Source organism: Urocitellus parryii, chromosome 9 (genome assembly GCF_045843805.1).
Source record: "Urocitellus parryii isolate mUroPar1 chromosome 9, mUroPar1.hap1, whole genome shotgun sequence".
Taxonomy (NCBI): Eukaryota; Metazoa; Chordata; class Mammalia; order Rodentia; family Sciuridae; genus Urocitellus; species Urocitellus parryii.
This window is the reverse complement of record NC_135539.1, coordinates 78,012,959-78,032,401: the sequence shown is the minus strand read 5'-3', so window position 1 is coordinate 78,032,401 and position 19,443 is coordinate 78,012,959.

Here is a 19,443-nt window from a genome sequence, read left to right as displayed (position 1 = left end):
ATGTAGTTTAACATCAGTAAGGTAAGTTTAACCTTAGGTTAAAAGTGGTATTGCTTTGATACTTTACAAAGAGTTTTCAAATCTTCTTTACATTACATGGTTTTATGCTTCTCAGTGGTCCTTTAATGTGTATATTAAGCAACATGGAATAATGCAGCTGTGTTGGAAAATGCTATCATTATCAAAACTAAGTATCTTCTAATAAAGATTACCAAAAGCTTCCTGATGTACACAAAATTGCTGTCTACATCACTGCTGTGTGAACACACTGCTTCAATGTAAAGATTGCAAGCTCCATGCTATTGGCAGGAAGACGCTCATGATTCCTTACAACCCCTGCCTCCTAGGACTCTTTGCTTTCTCTCTTCTTAAGATCCCACTGACAAGTTTTGATATTTCCAGGAGATCAAATGTTGCCTTCACCAACTATTTGAGATGCCATCTATAATGTGAGCTGTGCATACACCATGGAGAACCCTGTTCTTTTGCTACCCCAGGGTGTTTGGGTTATTTTGAATCCTAACATGAATAAACAGGGGTGATCTATAAGTGCTGTGCCTGCTTTTCAAAAGTAAAACCTGATGGTGGCCCACAGTATCTCCAGGGGAAGGCATGGTCCTGAGGTAGCTGACATGGTTTCCCACCTGTGTGGCTCCTGCCTTTCCTCACTCCTCAGAAACAGCTTTGCCTTGTTCTTGTGAAATCAGTTCTCCTCTTCATCTTCTATTTCTCGTGAGATCACCCAGTCTCCACCATTGGCTTTGGCTGGGGATTCATTTAAAGGCAATACCCACTTGGAATTCTATCTTTTTCAGAAACCTTGGACTGGTTTGCATGACTGTCTTCTAGAAGATGTGTCAAAGCACAAAGTGTTGATCTCTTCCCCAGAGTGTCTGATGCTGCAGGTCTGGGATGCGGCTCACCAAAATCCAAATTCTAATGCTGGTGGTTCCAGCACCATCTTCCAGAAAGAGACACTCCAGACCAGTATCCATTGTCTACTGTGGTTTGTACAAGGTATTTTGGTAACAGATATTTAAAATAATACTTTAAAACAGCTATTGAGCATCAATTCAATTGTAGAAATACCTTTTCTTCCAATTTCAGTGAAGAAAACACTGATTTTTTAAAAGGATGCCCACTTTCAACAGTATACCAACCAAATTCAAAAGCATGAAATTCTAGGATTAAGTTCTACTTTTTCACTGACCTGCTCCAGAGCCCTAAACAGTGCTACCAGCACCAACACAGAAAAATAGAGGAAGCTGTCTGGCCTTTGCCGTGAGTACATCATCAGTGTGTAAGCTTCTCTTAGCCCTCAGTGTTCTTCATCTTCTCCATGGTGATGGCTTTGAGATGAAGTAGGCATACAGAGGGATCTATCACGGGGGATAGAACTATTGCTTTATTCAAAACATTTAAAAAGTAAATACAATAAATCAGTTCTTTCTCCATTCTGAGTATTAACTACAGATGTACTGAATGCATATGAAATTTTTTATTAAAATGTTTTTCAGCAGTCTGTCTCTTTAATTAAATAAAGCCTGTTTGGTATTAATCAAGGCACAAAGAATTTATACCCCAAATCCAGATTAATTAAAAGCCTGGGAGCTTGAAGAACAGACTGTGTACAAAGACAAAAATAAATCAATCCAAACATGATATTTATGAATATGGACTGTTTGTGAACAAAATATAAATAATTTAGAGTGAGTAATATATGTCAGATATAGGATGGGATTATTTTATATTATAGAATGTATTTAAATGCAAATTTGAACCCACACTTTGAATTAAGGCTTCTATTTTTAACTTTTATTGTTCATTACAGAGTGATGATAGCTCTCAGTGGTTAATCCCTCACAAATCCTGAAGCTTTCAACTACCTGCTCAAATGCATCAGAAAAGTGCATCTAACATGGAACCTCTTTTGGTGGAGTTTGTTTTGATCTTATTTAAAATTACCGTTAGATCTCCATTTGGAGCATGGTTTAGGTACTCTGTCCTGAGTCAGGGGAGGCCACCTGCTGTACAGAATGTAAAATTGGATATGGATGACTCATCAGAACTCTTCACCAAATTGAAAAAATAATTAATCTCTAGCTAGTTTTAAAGGGCAAGAAGATCATTATATTTGATTATCATTAAAACTGAAAAACAATTTACTGCTAATTTACATGTAGAAATTTTCTATTCATATATATTTATAAGAATTATAAACATATTATATATATTATAAATGGAGGATTATATATATTTATTCTATCACATCATATAGGAGAAGAAAAGTGATTTATCTGGTTGCTGTTCTCAATTATCATGAAGGAAGAGCTTTAAATATTTGAAATTCCTTCACAATTAGCAAATCTCTCTTCATTTTCTTTACTATCTTCTTCTCTTCTTCCTCCTTTTCCTAATGCCACCACTCATCTTCCTTCTAATTTTTATTTTTCTTTCATATTTCAAGAGGAGAACAAGGACAAAAACCTGTCATATGAAATGGAATGAGTGCTGGATCAAACAATGTTTTAATCAGTTGGGGACGAAATGGGTCATTTGGCAAAGATTATGGGTATCCATTTAGGCAAAAATGAGAGAGCCTTGCCAAATACAATTTGCAAAAGTAAATATCAAGAACAGTAATGAATGCCATAAGTGTTGCAAAGGAAAACATAAAGAATATTCTAAAATGCTGTTTCTTGTAAGGCCTTCTTAAGCCAGGGAGCATAGAATGAATTACAGTGTTGACCTTAGTCACTAATCACAAACCACTCCATATGCACATGTATAAACACACACACACACACACACACACACACACACACACACACACACACACTCTCTCTCTCTCTCTCATGCATGCACCAAACTTCTGTATTAAAACAATAGCAACATTTAGCATTTGGAAGAAATTTTGACACACATTAAGTGTCAGTTGTTAGCAGAAGCACTTTTATTATTATTAAAAAGCAGGTTAAAAGTATTTAATAGTGACATAAAAGTCAGCTTAACATTTGCCTACTTTTTACTATGAATTACAGATGCTACCAATGATCTTAGTTTTAAAGAGTTTAAGGTTGTTTAAGCCAAATATTATTTTTTAGCCAAATGTATAAAATAGTCCTACTTTTTTTAACCAAGTGTAAAATACCAATATTATAAATTTTTGCAAAAATTATATATAAATGTAATTTTTATTATGGTATCCTAATTGTAACTATTTTTGGCTTAAAAATAATGAATTTGTCAGAATAAATAATTCTCTATGTTTTACATGATGCAAATGGTAATAATTGCATTTCCAGATTTAAGTAAGAAGCAATAGGCAAAAATGCTAAAGGGCACACAAATTCACCTTCCAAATCTCTCACCAAAATGTTGAAATAGTTTTCTTTCTAAAAATAATGGGAATCCCTGGTGGATCCATGCTCTCAATTTAACCCTTGATCAATGGCAAATTCTGTGAATAATTGGCATCATTTTGTAGTGTTTGTAAATGAAAGATGCATTTTCAAAAGAAACAGTTTCTGTGTTTTCTTTTGCTTGTTAATATAGAGAAGACGAGTTCCATGCATTGGTGGAAAAGAACTTGTAGTGGTATTTTGTGTTATACACAGTTTCCCACAACTAACTTTGAAGCACTGATAAAGCTGGTCCTTTAGCCCCTAGGGATGTGGGGATAGGAAAGAGATCTCCACCATATTCAGCTTCTAGTGAAGCACTCAGCCTCAGCCCGCTGAGAACAACACAACCAAACAACACAACCATCCATCTCAGAAAACTAGGCGGGTGAGGAGGTTCAGCAGGCAAGGGAAATGGTGAAGATAGAGGGTGCTCTCCAAAGAGGCAACCTGGCAAAGTTTCACAGAGAAGATGGAAGTTCACAATTAAGTTCCCAAAACAACAAGGCAATCTGTTCAGTTTCTCTTAGTTCTTGTGCCTTTAACTCTTTTGATTTTGCCCATGGACATTCCAATTAATAACTGTCTTCATTTTGTAATTATTAAACATTATTTCTTTTTATTTTCTGTAAATTATGGATAAAAAATTAATCACTGTCAGGTGTTAACTACATAGTTACCATAACCTATTTTCAGCATTTTATGGTTTTAAGAATTTTTGCAGCAATGTTTTAATCTTATTTTACACTGACTAAAATCTATGCAGTTAAGGGTGTGGATGTGTGCATATACGTGTTACGTATGTGCATGTGGAGGCTTCCGACATAGCCAATTCCTCATTTCTGGAGAAGTAGAGGGTAGGGATGAAAGTACTTCTTCCATTAAAAATAGTGCATGATATATCAGAAGTCTGTTGAAAAGCTTTCTACTTTGTAGATTTCCATTCATAAGGAATCAATTGTGATTGACCTCACTTTATCCTCTGATTTCTTTGTCAAGGCTCCTGCCCGTCATATTTTCCCATAAGAGACTCTGTGATACTACTTAACACCTTGCTCTATTGAGCAGAGAGACTCCTTTCAAGGAATGTGCAACGTGCTTTACCCTGGCAAGAAACTCAATTTTGTGAGCTGCAAAAGAAGACTGTTTGATACCATGTCTTCCTGACTCTCTCTTTTTTTTTTTTTTTTTTGAAGGCCCTTCTCAGTGGAGAAAATATTGAGCTGTGAATGATAGATATATTTGTGAGTATTTTTAACACTACTCTAACTCCCACAAGGCCATTGTTTCCTCAGATAAAGAATGAGTGCTGTTCCACACAGCTGGGGAGACAATGGGTACTTTTGTCACTGTTCCTACATACCAAATGTGCTTGTTCCTTACCAAAGATGAGACACTAAACATTGTTTATCTCTAGAGACTGGATCAAGGATACAAAAAGTTTCCTAAAATAACAAAAGGTTCTTATTATCGCAGTTCAACTTAATAAATTTTCCTTCCCTCATTTCAGCAACGAGGGCAGATGATGGCATGTTGAAAATAAAATCAGTTTGTCCCCAGTAGAATTGTCCCAGGAAAATTCTGAACTACCATCCCACACATTTGCAGGTTCTAGGAAGCCCAGGTCTCCTACCTCAATGACATTTGTTTCAACATCTGCACGTACCAGCTGGTAATGGTTAGTTTGCATCCTATCACTTTTGATTTTGAATTAGGCTTGTTAATAAGGATGGATGGAAAGCAGGTGTGGTAGTCTCTGAGTGGCTATTGCATGTAATTGCTTTAGGCTATTGTTTTAAGCACTTTCCATTTGTACATTGTTCCAATTGCAGCTGTCAATAGCAGCTAAGCTAGCAATATACAACCACTCCATTTGGGCTACATTTAAAAATTTATATTATTCACGGAAAACCTCCAGATCTTACTTTTTAAGCAAACATTTTTAAAAATAAAACCAGAGTTTATAATAGCTGACCTTGTGAAAAGAAAAAGAAAATTCTAATCTTTTTAGGAATTTTAAGGATATAACTTTATATACATAGGCTACAACTAATATATATCTTTAAAGATCTGAATATTTCATTACTATTTGTGGTAGTAAAATGCAACTGAGATTAAAATTCATTTTAGAAACTCTCTCCTAATATTTTATATTTTGCTACATAAATCTCAACTTATTAATGAAGAAGGACTTCCAATGATCACCAAGGCAATGGGCTTGTTAAAGTCATCATAAATTAGTAAATTGTGTGGAAACTTGCCAAGCGAAATTCCCAGGATAAATTTCATGTCTGCCCTATATTATTGGGGAAAATATTGGTGAGATTAATAGTTTGGGCTTTGTGAATATTTTGAGTATTCAGGTTTTTATCTGATACTTTCAAATATCACAACGGATATAGAATAGGTTAAGGTGTGAAAGGGGTATGGTTTGAGGTCTCTGTGCTATTACAGTGCTTTTTCAAAGGCATGTTTTACTCAGCTTTTTGTCACTGTAACCAAAATACCTGTCGAGAACAATTTAGAGGCAGAAAAGTTTATTTTAGTTCATGGTTTCAGAGGTTCAGTCCATGGTTGGCTGACTCCATAGCTTTGGGCCCAAGGTGATGCAGAACATCATGGCAGGAGTGTGTGGTGAAGAAAAGCAGCTTAGAACACAGAACCAGAAATCCAAGAGTGACAAAGTACAAGCCCCAAAGGTGAACTGCTATCTTCAGCCAATAGTACTTGCCAAAGTTACTACCCAGTTCATCTTTATCAGAGGATTAACCCACTGATCAAGTTATAACTCATAATCTAATAATTTCACCTCTGAAAATTTTGGCATTTTCTCATACATGAGCTTTTGAGGAACACCTCATTTGTAAACCATAACAATATTAAAAAGGGAGTTAGGATTAGTCACTTTTCAAAATCATTTCATGGCTTAGTTGAGCTTAGAAGTTGGAGATTGCCTGCTTCTTTCTGCCCTCCCCAGACACTATCGTGGCTCTCTGTTTTTGCCTAGATGCTACCATTCTTTCCTCCTAAGGCTTCTTGATTTGCCAAAATGACTTCAAAGACCTGGACTTCACTCCTCCAAGAGGGTGAATTTTACAAAGTTCCTTGGCCAAAAGATTTTGTTTTATCAAAGCCTGAAATAGCTGTTTAACAGATTTTAGGAAACACCATATTTGCATCTCACAATGGCAAGGCCAAGCCATCCTAATGTGTCATAGGTTGGTATTTATAGAAACCAGACAACCACAGAGGAGTCAATAGAGGCTCTCCGAGTGTGGGTGCAATCCATCTGCTATTTGGATTTTTGTACTTCCCTAGAAGGGGTAGTTTTCTCTACTGGCTGTGAATAGAGCAATTTCCAATGCTCAAAAAACCATGTCAGGAAGATATACTTGCTTTCAATATTAATCTAATATTTAAGAATTCCTAAGAATACTGCATATGAAATTACTATATTTGAATTTCTTGATGCCAATTTTTTTAGGAAATGTATACTACATTTAATTTTGGGGAATAAATGGATTTGACAACAACTGTCCAAATACATTATTTTGATAGCAAACTCATGAAGATCAAATCTAATTCATGTGAGTTAATATGCATTCACCTGATTACCAAACTTACATGGATATTATCAGATTCTACTTTTCTTAAAAAAATTGTTCTATTTAGTTGTACATGACAGTAGAGTATATTTTGACATATTTATACAAATAAGATAGAGTACATCTTATTCTAATTAGGATCTCAGTCTTGCTGAACGTGATGTATAGACTAACCTTTGGCGTATTTATATCTGTATACAGGAAAGTTAAGTAAGATTCATTCCATTGTCTTTCCTATTCCTGTTCTCCTTCTCTTTCCTTCATTTTTCTTTGTTCAATCTACTAAACTTCTATTCTTCCCCTGGATCCTTGTTGTGTGTTAGCAGCCACATATCAGAGAGAACATTGGACTTTGGTTTCTTGCATTTGGTTTATTTTGCTTAATGCTGATATTTTGTTAAAGTATTCTCTCACATTCATTAAAACTAAAAATATAACTGTGTGTGGAGGGGCATTTTCTTTCAGCACAGAAAAAATTGTACTAAAAGAAAATACTCTAATTTTATGTAAGAAATCATATGCCAACTTATTGGTACCCTATAATTTCGGAACTTACAGGCTATCACAAACATTCTTAGGCAATATTCTTAGGTATTCATGAGAACCACTCACGTTCAGAGTAAGGAACAGATTTGAGAGGTGCACAGACATGAGTCTGAATTCCAGATGTCATCTTCTACATGTGTGACCTTGAAAAATTCACCTTCTCTGAGCTACTATTGCATATCTATAAAGAGAAGATGCATAAGGATTTTTCTGCTGTTCTTTTATTGGATGATTTATATAAAGTTAACATATACTGAACATTTTTACTAGGTGTTTTGTTAAGCTTCAAATTTTTCTCATTTAGTCTTTTCAAAACACATGATTCTAGCCCTGCTGACACCCATGGAGCCCAGGCAAGTCCAGGACAGACCCCCTGAGCCACAGGAGAGCACAAGCAAGTGCAGGACAGTCCTGCAGACACCCACAGAGCCCCACGCTGGGCCTAGAGACAGCTGACAGCCACACACTGCATGCCACAGAGCTTCATCTTTGAATGCCTCCTCCAACACCATTGCCTCCTCCTCCCACCTGACATTCCATCACTGAAAACAGTTACCTCTACCTTGAGACATCTTCTTTAGTTGGTGCAACTCTCAGCTTGGAACACTGGCTAGGCAGGTACTGATAGCCCCCTAATCCCCCTTCTCCCTGGCAGCTGCTAACTCCACACAGTGACTGCCCAATACAAATAGCTCTCCAAGATAGGTGTGCAGCCCCCAGAGTGCAATTTACAAGACCTCCAAAGAAAAGGTCGGTGATTAAGAAGTAGAAAGGGAGAGGGTGAGTGAGATACAGTTTAGAGACTAAATTAGAGACCAGGAATTGTGAGGTCTACAGGAGATATAAGGAGATAAGACCAGGCTCCCATATCACACAAGTTTGCCCCAAAGGAGATCCTTGGGGTGCAGTCTCCCATCAGGTACCTGCTTGTGCCAGACCCCACTTTTAGGTGCCCTACACCCAAGACCAACCCTCCCATTCTGGTAACCTCCACCATCCTGAGGGTGGAGATACAGGCAAACAACAGACAATCCCACCTATTGGAAGAGAAGGGAAGCAGGAAAGATACCGATCTCCAAGCAAAACAATCCTTGTTTTTACCTTGGAGACTTTTTTTCTTTTCTTTTTTCTCCCTCTTTCCTCTCCCACCCTCACATCCCCAAAATTTGTGAAACCAAGTACTTTGCATGAATTAGGGTACTGTGGACAGATATGTATGAATAGTATGTTACAATTGTGTTATATAATCTTTTATTTCCTATTTTTACATTTTTATTTTTCTTAATATTCATGTGTGTGCGTTTTATGTACTCTATTGTCTTACCACTTACTTGTCTTCCAAAATCACTTCCTCTCTCTTCTCCTGCTGCTAACCATCTTCTTTAGATTCCTCTTTCATACTTCCTAAGGTCTAATAACTCTATCCTCACCTCCTCCACCCTCACCATCTTATTCTACACTTCAACCTTGGCTCTTCTTTGTCCACTGTCAGAAACTATAAACCTTCTTGGAAACTTACTGTTTATATTGTAGATCATAACCGAACCTACCATTTCTGTATATTGTGACAAAACTATAAGTTTCTTAATAACAAATATTTTTTTAAGGCTCTACATTGTTTCTATTGAGATCCGTTAACATTGTCCTTCCCTTTAAAGGGGCACTATAAGCATATAGGATAAAAACTATAATGCTTCGGATCTGCAGTGCTATAAGGGAAGACACACAAACAAAATGAAAAAAAAAAGGGAAAAAAGTGTTCCAAATAAATCAAAAGGTTAAGTATTTTGCTGAGCACATAGCTGGTACTCAGGTGACTGGAAGATGGTCACCGTACCTGTTTACCTCTGAGCTAAGCTGCTAAGCAGAGTTCATGCCCCCTAAAGCAGAGCTCCAAGAATTGCCAATCATGAGGAATCCATTAAAAAGAATTCACTACTTTTTTTTAAAAAAAAATGACTATTCCTATTCTCTTTTTCTGAAAGACACTAGTGTTCAATGAACTAGATTGAAGTGTTTATCAATCAGTAGAATAATATCACCTTCAGACCAATTTGTAAACGTAGCTGAACTAATAATTATTAAATAATTTTGTCTGAATTTTACATTTTCACACATATTTTTAACATGTGGTACCTTCTAAAAATGGTAGAGAGAATCAACAGATGATGGAATAAACTAGGCTTAACCAAAAATCTTAGGAACAGATGAACACATTTAAGCAAGGAGCCTGGACCTGTGGTTGTAATTTTGATATCATATGAACGTTATTTACTCATATTCTCAAGTAATTAAATTCTTCTTAGTTCATGAGGTGACATTAAACATGCCAATACGTCAATGTTAGGCAAAATGTCATGACTGCCAGTGATTCTGAGTGACTCATCCTTCTGAAGAGGTTGCTGAATCCCTTATGTCTACGTTCCTGGTGCAAGAGGGAGGCTTAAACCTGTCCTCACTCAGAACACACTGGTGCTTTTCTTGATTCTTGATTTAAAATTTTAATATGTGCTACTCTTCTGAAAAATACATCAACATTAAACAGTTGGTTTGACATAGGGTTTTAAAATTTTTTATTGGTTCATAGTAGTTATATGTAACACTAGGATTTATTATGACATAATTATGAAGGCGTGGAGGATAATTCGCTCCAATCAGGTTCTGAGTACTTACCGTTCCCCAATCCTTCCTCCCTTACTGTTCTCTTCCCTCTACTGATCTCTTTATTTACATTTTTAAAAATTAGCATCTTGTGAATATATATAATGGTAAGATTCACTCTAGTATACTTATATATGTACATTGGAAAGTTAGATCAGGTTCAGATGTAGGGTTTTGACTCACTTTACTATTTGGCTTTTAGAATGGGTTCAAGCTTGTCTCTGAGCTTGATGGGAATTGAGTATTAATGCTTTCAAGAGGGTATCTTATATACTTCATCTCACCAACTGCTTCCACTGTGCACTGGCTTTTAAATGGTTAGGGAGTGTCACAAATTTCTGCTCTGTAAGGATTCCATTCTATTGCAGGCTCGTCAAATATCCGAATTAGAAGATGTTAGAATTTGGTACCGTGTATAGATTGTAGAGGGCTTGCCAGAAGTCAAAAAGAAAGCTTTCAAACCAAACCGCTTTAGACAATCTTAAGACTGTAATGCTCTTCTGCATAGGAGATAACTCAAGAGCTGGCTGTCTGCTTCTTCATTATATATCCTTTGCAATGCATCTGTTTCTGAGTAATTATATTGGTGACTTGTGTTTGTGTGGCTATTCAAAGAAAATCATGCAGAAGTGCATTTTCATACTAAAATAGAAGTCTATGATGCATCAAAAAACTCACACCAAAAAATTAAAGTATATAAGGATGTCATATTTCATAAACTTCCTTTATCTATAAGTAAAATGTAATTTTAGGACAGGTAAGAATCAGTATAAATATTCTTATTTATTTGAAGGAACCATGTGTAAATATCAGCTTTCTAGGTAAAGGGCCCAGTTGTGTTTACCTTTGATTAGAGAGTCAACTTTGACTTGCATCTTTCAAATTTAATATGTTGAAAGCTAAGTTATTGATTGCATTCACCAACTTTCTTTCCCCTTGATCTTCTCTATCTTAGGAAATTACAAATCCATTCTTGGTAGGTGTACATAAACATCTATATAGATGACTCTTCTGTCACACCAACCATTTTAAACATTTGTTGACTGGAGTACATCCAAGTCCATTCTGTTGGAACATAATATTATAAATTTAGGGGCTTAAACAACCCTTTATTTCCCATGGTTCTGAAAGCCCAAGGCCAAGGTTCCAATAGGTTTGGTGTCTGGTAAGTACTTCTTCCCTGGTTTTTGGATGAAGACTTTTCATTATGTCCTAGAAGAGGTAAGGAAGCTCTCTAGGGCCTCACTTGAAAGGGTACTACTCCCACTTATAAGGGATCCAAACACATGACCCCCATCTCACTTAATTGTCTCTCCAAGGCCCAACCTCTAAATGCCATCACATTAGGGATTAGGTTTCAACATATGAATTTTGTACAACCCAAACACTCAGTGAGTCGGTGGTAAAGATACAGAGCACCTGGAGTCCACCCACTTCTCACTACTTTTACTACACAATCCAGCTACATCTGCACCTGCCTTAGGCTGTTTCAATAATCTCCTAACTCATCACCTTCTTTTCCCCAGGGTTTTTTCCCTAAGGAGCCTTTCAAAGCAAATCAGAGGATGCCATCCCTTCACTCAATATAGAAAAAAAAAAGGGTCCATCACTCTTAGAATAAAATTGAAATACTTACCATAGCCCAAATAAAAAACCAGCCCCTCTGATTCTTACTCTAGTATCATATGGGGATTAATCTGGGGGATGTTTAAAAATGTACTGATGCTAAGCAAAAATTACAATTGAATTAAATCTGAATATTGAGTCATGGGGACTGGAAACTGTTTAAAACATAAAACTGTTTAAACTATTTAAAAATATTTTTAAATATTCCTTGGGAGATTAAAAGGGAATCTGATGACCACCCAGAGCTCCCTGGCAAACCTGACTTCCCAACAATTCCCAGCATTCTCTCCTACCCATCCTCCACCCGGCTTCCCATCCCTTCTCTTCTCTTCTTTTCTTTAACCTATGTAAATATGCTTCCTCTCTGCATCTTTTCTTTGGCTGGAACACTCTTGTCCCTTAAATCTTCAAAGTTTTCTTACCATCTGCATTCCTACTACTGTTTCACAGCGGTCTCCTGTGTCCACCAAATAAATAAATAAATAAATACATAAAATAAAATATAAATTATATTTTTTCCACACTTTTCCTTGCTCTCCTTGCCACTGTATATTTTTCTTCCTAGAAATTGTTATGATCTGCAACTCTACCAATATTTCCTTATTTGATTGATTTCTGTCACCCTCAGCTGAAGTCAGAGTTCCAAAACAAGCAGAAACATTGTCAGTTGTGTCCACTGTTCTGCGCCTGTAGCTTCGCAAAAGGCCTGGCATGTTAGAGGAGCTCATGATCATTTGTTTAATGAATGGATTAATAACACAAGCCTCAGAGCAGAACACGGAACAATCTGTAGCCTCTGAAAGCTTTTGTGCAAATTGGGAAAGGGGACAATTTTAAGGAGACAAAGAGGAAAGGTGCCGGTTATGTGTTCTATTCATTTTTTAAAATCTTTTGCTCTTCTTTCTTATTATTTATTAGTATCTTCTGTTTACATTTTTGTAGTTTCAAACTTAGAGCTAAAGTATGAAAATAGTAAAAGGAAATACAAAATATATTCTACCCCAATTCTCTCACTTGTTCTCTCTTTCCATCTCTGATATGTGCACCTTTCTCCCTCTTCTCTCTCTCTCTCTCTCTCTCTCTCTCTCTCTCTCTCTCTCTCTGTCTCTCTCTCTCTCTCTCTCTCATAATGTACAGTTACTATTCAAATGTCACCCATTGTCCCAATGTTATAATTTATAGAAAAAAAAATTTTCCTGATTCACAGGACAATCCAGGTGGGTATTAGTCTTTCCTGTCCTTCTACTTCCTCTTCTTTTCTTTCTCTTTCTAGACCATGAGTTTGTCTGGATTGCTTTTGGGCTGATGAAAGGGTGTGACCCCTTCTTAGTCTATCACATTGCTTGATACTGGGCCCTCCTCTCACCGCTGACCTTAAATTTGAGCATCCAGTCTGGCGGTTGCCTGCCAAGTATCTCCACTGTAAAATGACTCTTCTCCTATGTTAAAATCACTGAACGATTTTTGTGAAGATCCTTTGAGAGTGCGAAAGTTCTGATCAATTGCACTCCCTCAAAATCGGGGGCCTCCCTTAGCAGGCCAAGTACCACTTCTATTCTACACAGACCTCATCTGGGCAGTTGAAGGCATGCTGAAAAGGTTCCATGTGTCTACCGCAGGTGACACTTGCAGCTGCAGTCAAGAAACTGAGTTTTATGTTGGAAACTAGTTAATGCAGAAATAGAAGCTGTCTACTTACTTCTTTGTTTCTCTTCCTTTTGCATCTGTCAAAGAATTGCTGGGCAATAATTTATGTTATTAGTTTTAAGATAAAATCCATCATGTCCAAAAACAATGTAGCTGAGAAAAAAACGCTGAAAGTGCCCCTACTGCAAAACACCTAGAACTGTCAGATAAAATATAACAAAAGTCTTTCAAATACAAAACTCAACTTGGAATAAACAGGGAAATTCCTAAGGGTAAAAATTCAACAGGAAACAAAGATCAGATCTGATTTTTCCCCAAAGCTTTAAGTTAGCTCCCAGGCATCTGCTGCCCTGGGTGACTTAGAGGTCTAGCTTTTAATAGACCAAACAAAGCACACGGAAAACCACACTGAGACATGTAAGTTGGGAGTGAAAGTGAGACCACACCATAGCTGGGATCTCAAAAGAAAATCACCCCAGGAAAAAAAAAGCAAGCAGGACTTTTTCTAACCAGACAGAAAAGAAATGTCTCTGGGTTCTGTATGTTCAAAACAAAAAAGAAAGAATATTCTCTCAAGACATTGTAAACAAAGAAAAACTGTCTCATGGGCTTTGGATTCAAATTTTTACTGATGTACCTGGTTAGGAAAACCTCACTTTGAGACCCACATATTGAATCTGGGTTTATGAAATCCCTAGACTCAGAATTACTTCATGTTCTACCTGGGAAAATAAACCTTTATCACACGCCACTTAGCCCTCCTACTCAAGGAAACAAGTCACCATGCTAAAAATTGAAAAAAAAAATCAAATTAGCAGATGCAAATACAACTCTGAACAATTCAGATGACTGAATTATCAGGATATGTTTTAAAGGTCAAATTTAAAAAAGAAAAGAAAACATAAAAGAACTAAAAATATTGGAAATAACATGATAGTATTAAAATAAAAATTAGACTGTTGAAAATAAACCAAGTGTGACTGATAGATACAATAAAAGAAATGTGTTTGATAGTAAAAACAAAAATAGTTGGACTTCTGTTTATGGCAATGAACATGACATAGCAGAAATCCTGATGTCTGTAAGGAGATCCAGGTTAACAGAAAGGATTTTAAAGCTATCCTTTCAGTTACATAGGTACCAATAGCCTAAGTGGAATTTTCTGGGTCTGGGAATCAAGGGTGGCCTCACATCCCAGAACAAAGGTACCTGATGCTGTGCATACTCTGAAGCATCCCTGCAGCCAAAGTCTATGTCCCAAGTATGCATATCTCAAATTATGGAGATAATTTTAGGAGTGGATTATAAAATAATAATTGGCATGCTCTGAGGTGTTTGTTTGTTTGTTTTTTTGTTTGTTTGTTTTATTTTTAACCAAAGGTAGGTGACACACCTGTGCCTAACTCACGAGTCTGTTAGTGAAAGGCTTGGAAACCAAGTCATTCCTGTGCTCCTTCCTAGAGAAGCCAATGTTACTGCCTCTCCTTTTGATTCTGGAGTTACTTCCTGAACAGTTGTGGCCTCCTGGAGTCACAGCACTCTCTACGGAAAGCACTGCCTGTGGGTAGGTGGCCCTGCACTGGTGTTTTCCATGTTGGCTAGATTTGACAAGCTGACTTCCCCATCACATAGTGCAGTTTAATCTGAAATAGTCTAGAACTATATAGACAGACGGAAGTTGCTCACTTGTTATAAGGGAATACTTTAGTCAGACATTATGATATACTTTAAATTCCCAGTAATAACATGTTATATGATATGTTTCTGAATGCTCTTAAACAGATTCCTTGATGTTAGCTACATATTAAAAACAACCCTGAGTGCTGGAAAGTGTGTCCTGGGCACATGTAGCTCTCTGCTTCTCTGCTGTGGCAAATCTCTCTCTGGAGTTACTCCCTCTCTAGAGCTAATGGAGTCATTTAGGTTATGCCAGGAGATGCTACAGAGGACCATTTCATTGCCATTTTGCCCATTCAGATCTTTGAGAAGATTCCCAGGATTTATTACATTTGTTTAGTTGTTTTCTTTAGCAAGAATCTCAAAGTAAAACGAAGGTGGTTTTTGTTTGTTTGTTTTTTTAATCAAACTCTGAATCACCATGATGGTGAGAGATTTTCAGAATTATCACTTACTTCAAAGTTGGCCTCTCCCACAAATTTAACTTACAAATAATAAGGCAAAAGAAATAAAATTTTCAAACTGTGGCCTGAAATGCTATTCTTTATGTTCTGAGATGGTGAATATGTGACTCTGTGGTTTTGTCAAAGTTTGAAAAATTCTCACTGCAAAGATTGGACCTTTATGGGTGAGAATTATAATGCTATAGGAGGTTAGGGAATTCCAGAACATGATAAAAAAAAACTAAGACAAAACCAACTGCATATTCATGTTACAAGCCATCTCACTGCAAGGTTAAAAACAGGCCAGTGTGCAAGTAATTTGGAAATAAGTAGAGTCTGTAAGACTAAAGGCAATAGATATTGCACTGTTCTCCAGTAGATAAAGGCTGCCAGGCTGCCATTACCACCTCTAAAGCTAATATACTTTTGTCTAGAAATGAATGGTAGATGCTAATAGTTAAAGTGAGAATGTTCAGATAAAGGCACAGCACCTGAGTGATCCATGTAGTGATGGAATAGAATTGGGGACAATGGAATGAACTCAAATTTACTTGGATAAGATACAAATTGGCAGGTACTTACAGATATTTGTAAATACATGTATTGGAATCTACACATGCATTTCATTCCTTTAATAATCAGGAAGATCCTAGAAGGAAGGAGCGTGGCTTAAGCTCACATCATGAATTTTGATATCATGTTCTAGTAAAGGAACCACAGGTTCTTGTAGAAATGGCTGATCCCAAAACCAGGGTAGGGAATAGACAAAATGAACATGTTGTAGGGCTGGAAGGAAGTATTGAACAATCAGGTTAGAAAAAAAAAATGCCAAGTGAAGTTAGCCAATCTCCCCAAAACAAATGCCGAATATTTTCTCTGATATAAGGAGATTGACTCATAGTTGGGAGGGAGAGAGAGCATGGGAGGAATAGACAAACTCTAGATAGGGCAGAGGGGTGGGAGGGGAAAGGAGGGGGCAGAGGGTTAGCAAGGATGGTGGAATATGATAGACATGATTATCCAAAGTACATGTATGAAGACATGAATTGGTGTGAATATACATATATACAACCAGAGATATGAAAAGTTGAGCTCTAAATGTGTAATAAGAATTGTAATGCATTCCACTATTATGTATTTAAAAAAATAAAATCAATTAAATATTTTTTAAAAGATTAAGTTTTCATCACAGAGGCAAAAGGGTTCAAAGAATGCCTGAAGCTGACTGTGTGTCTTAGGTATGTCCTGCTAGAGGACATCTGGCAACTTCATGCACTTGAGTAAACTTCATCAATGGACATGGCCTGCCTTGGCTGGTTACTCCTGAAGATAGCAGTAATTGAATAACATCTAAGTATCCACATTGGACCACTGGGAAGAGGGCAATGGCTTCATCCTGAAAGATGAAAAATTGAAAGTATTCAAAACTTATGTGTTATGTTTATTTTTAAATAAATCAAAGTGAAAAATAAAAAAGAAAAGAAAAAGAAAACACAATAGCAGCACAAAAAAAAAACAGGAAAGAATGTCAAAGGGACTTCTGAGTCAATTGTGAAAACTCTCAGAATAATCTGGAGTAATTTATTTGAGCAATAAAATAAACTAGTAGTATAGTCAAAAGAATAACATCACAAGTGCCTACCAATGTAAATAAATGATTAAATATATAATATAAATGAGTAGGGAAAATAGATGCCTCGTGAAGAATTCAAATAATTATATAGGTATTCCACTCTATAACTGTGGGCTATTAATATTAGCTTTCTTTTAAAATGTAGAGCATGGTAAAGGAGAATAACAACATCAAAATAACCTTAAATGAAGAAATCCTATTAAAAAAAAACAGATAGGTTATCAAGGTCAACATCAACAGTGAAAAGTCATGTTGGCATTTCATATGCTTGATATGAGGTGATAAGAATGTTACTTTACCTTTGTGATCTTTCTCCCAAATGTTTTAACTCCAACTTCCTCATGAAAAAGACATCAGAAAATCTGAATTTGAGTGACAGTCTACCAAGTACCTGACCAGTCCTCCTCTAAACTGTCATAGTCATCAAAAATTTGAAAAATAAAATAAAATCTGAAAAACTGTCATAAACAAGAGCAACCTAAAAAGACATGACAACAAAATGTAATGTGGTCTCCTAGGAATCTGGAACAGAAAAGGGTCATTAGAAGAGAAAATGACAAAATATAAATGGTATATGGACTTTAGTACACAATAATATATGAATATTCCCTACTTCTGACAAAGATAACATCATAATATATTATCAATACGAAAAATCTAGATATGGCATGCATGGGAACTAGCTGTAATGCCTTCAATTAATTATCTAAAACTATTCTAAAATTAAATTTATTAAAAATATGGGTTATATAGATTCATAGCCGACAGAGTAGATGCAGTAAGCAAATCTGAGTCAGGCTCTGCCTTATGAATTTATCTATACCATGCAATAAAAACTTTACTGGACACACTGAGCTTATTAATTAAGGTACAGATGACCAGAGGAAAAAAATTCCTCTGTCTCATGAAGAGTCTCAGATATAGAATAACATGAAAGTGTCAAGGTGGGAACAACATATTTGTTTTCCCCGAGGGAGAAGAGGTCTGAACAGTAAATCGCAGAGAGCAGCAACCAACACTCCAAGATATTTCTTATGTGGCATCTTGAATCCCAGGGAAATGCTAAATGCCTTTGAGGGATGCGAGTCAACACATGGGCACACAGCAGAAGATGAATGATAACCACACGAACCTCAGAGCACCATGGGCCTGCAGAATGACCCCCTCCCGATGCCTGGTAAAGTATAGTCAATTACTTTTATAATTGCTCCCCCACTAATGTCGATGTCCTAAGGAGATCAAAACCATTACACTTTTCTTTCATCTGTTCTTCCCTCTTCTGAAGTGGGGGGTAAGAGGTATTTGTTCGCTATAAGAAACTATTTGCAAATTAAAAGGATCTTGATAATGAGATAAATAAAAGCTTCCCCTAAATTTAGGCCTCTGTGGTTCACTTTTGTCAATTTGCAATCAATCCAAAGGGAGGAAATCTGGTGATTTGAATTTTGTTTTTATGAAATTGAGAAATCTCTCCACCATGTCAGATCACTGCTTTTCTAAAAGACTCTTGAACACAAAGGGTCAACTCCCTCAAAGTCAAAGCAATTTGACCTCTCCTCTATTGAAGAGTGGAATTCAAAATGCATATGTCACATTCTGTAGACATAGGACTCCAACCTATGGCAAATATGTACACCTACCAGGCTCCACCATCTTGGTTTTACTGGCTTTATGCACAACAGAATTAGTGATATGAAATGATGGACCATTTCATAAGCTATTTCAATTTCAGTGAATTTTGAGCATATTGTTCTAGCAGAAGGTCATTAAGATATAAAAGGTGTGATTCTTTTAGCTTACATATTGCATTTGAAGAAATTTAATTTTGTCCTTTAAGTTGGAATATCAGTCAAAATGAATTATTCTCATGCACAGATATCTTCAAAATCCTACAGGAGAATCTAACGTAAAATATTTCAGAATTCATTTTGACTGGATCCACAACTGATTTTGAATGCTGCTTGAAAACCGGAATGCAGAAAGAAAACAGGGAAGGTTTGCTGTCATTTCAGATCTCTTTCTGTAAAAAAAAACAATGCTAATTAAAGCAGTGGGTCAGATCTTGCAATGTCAAAGAGATGTACTATTTCCTTTCCTTGGGAACAATAATGTGCTGCTGGCTGCTACATAAGTACAAATCTGACAGCTGCCAGGAAAGGGCAGAAAAACCACATGCTGACAAGATTTCCACTTGCTCAGTGTTA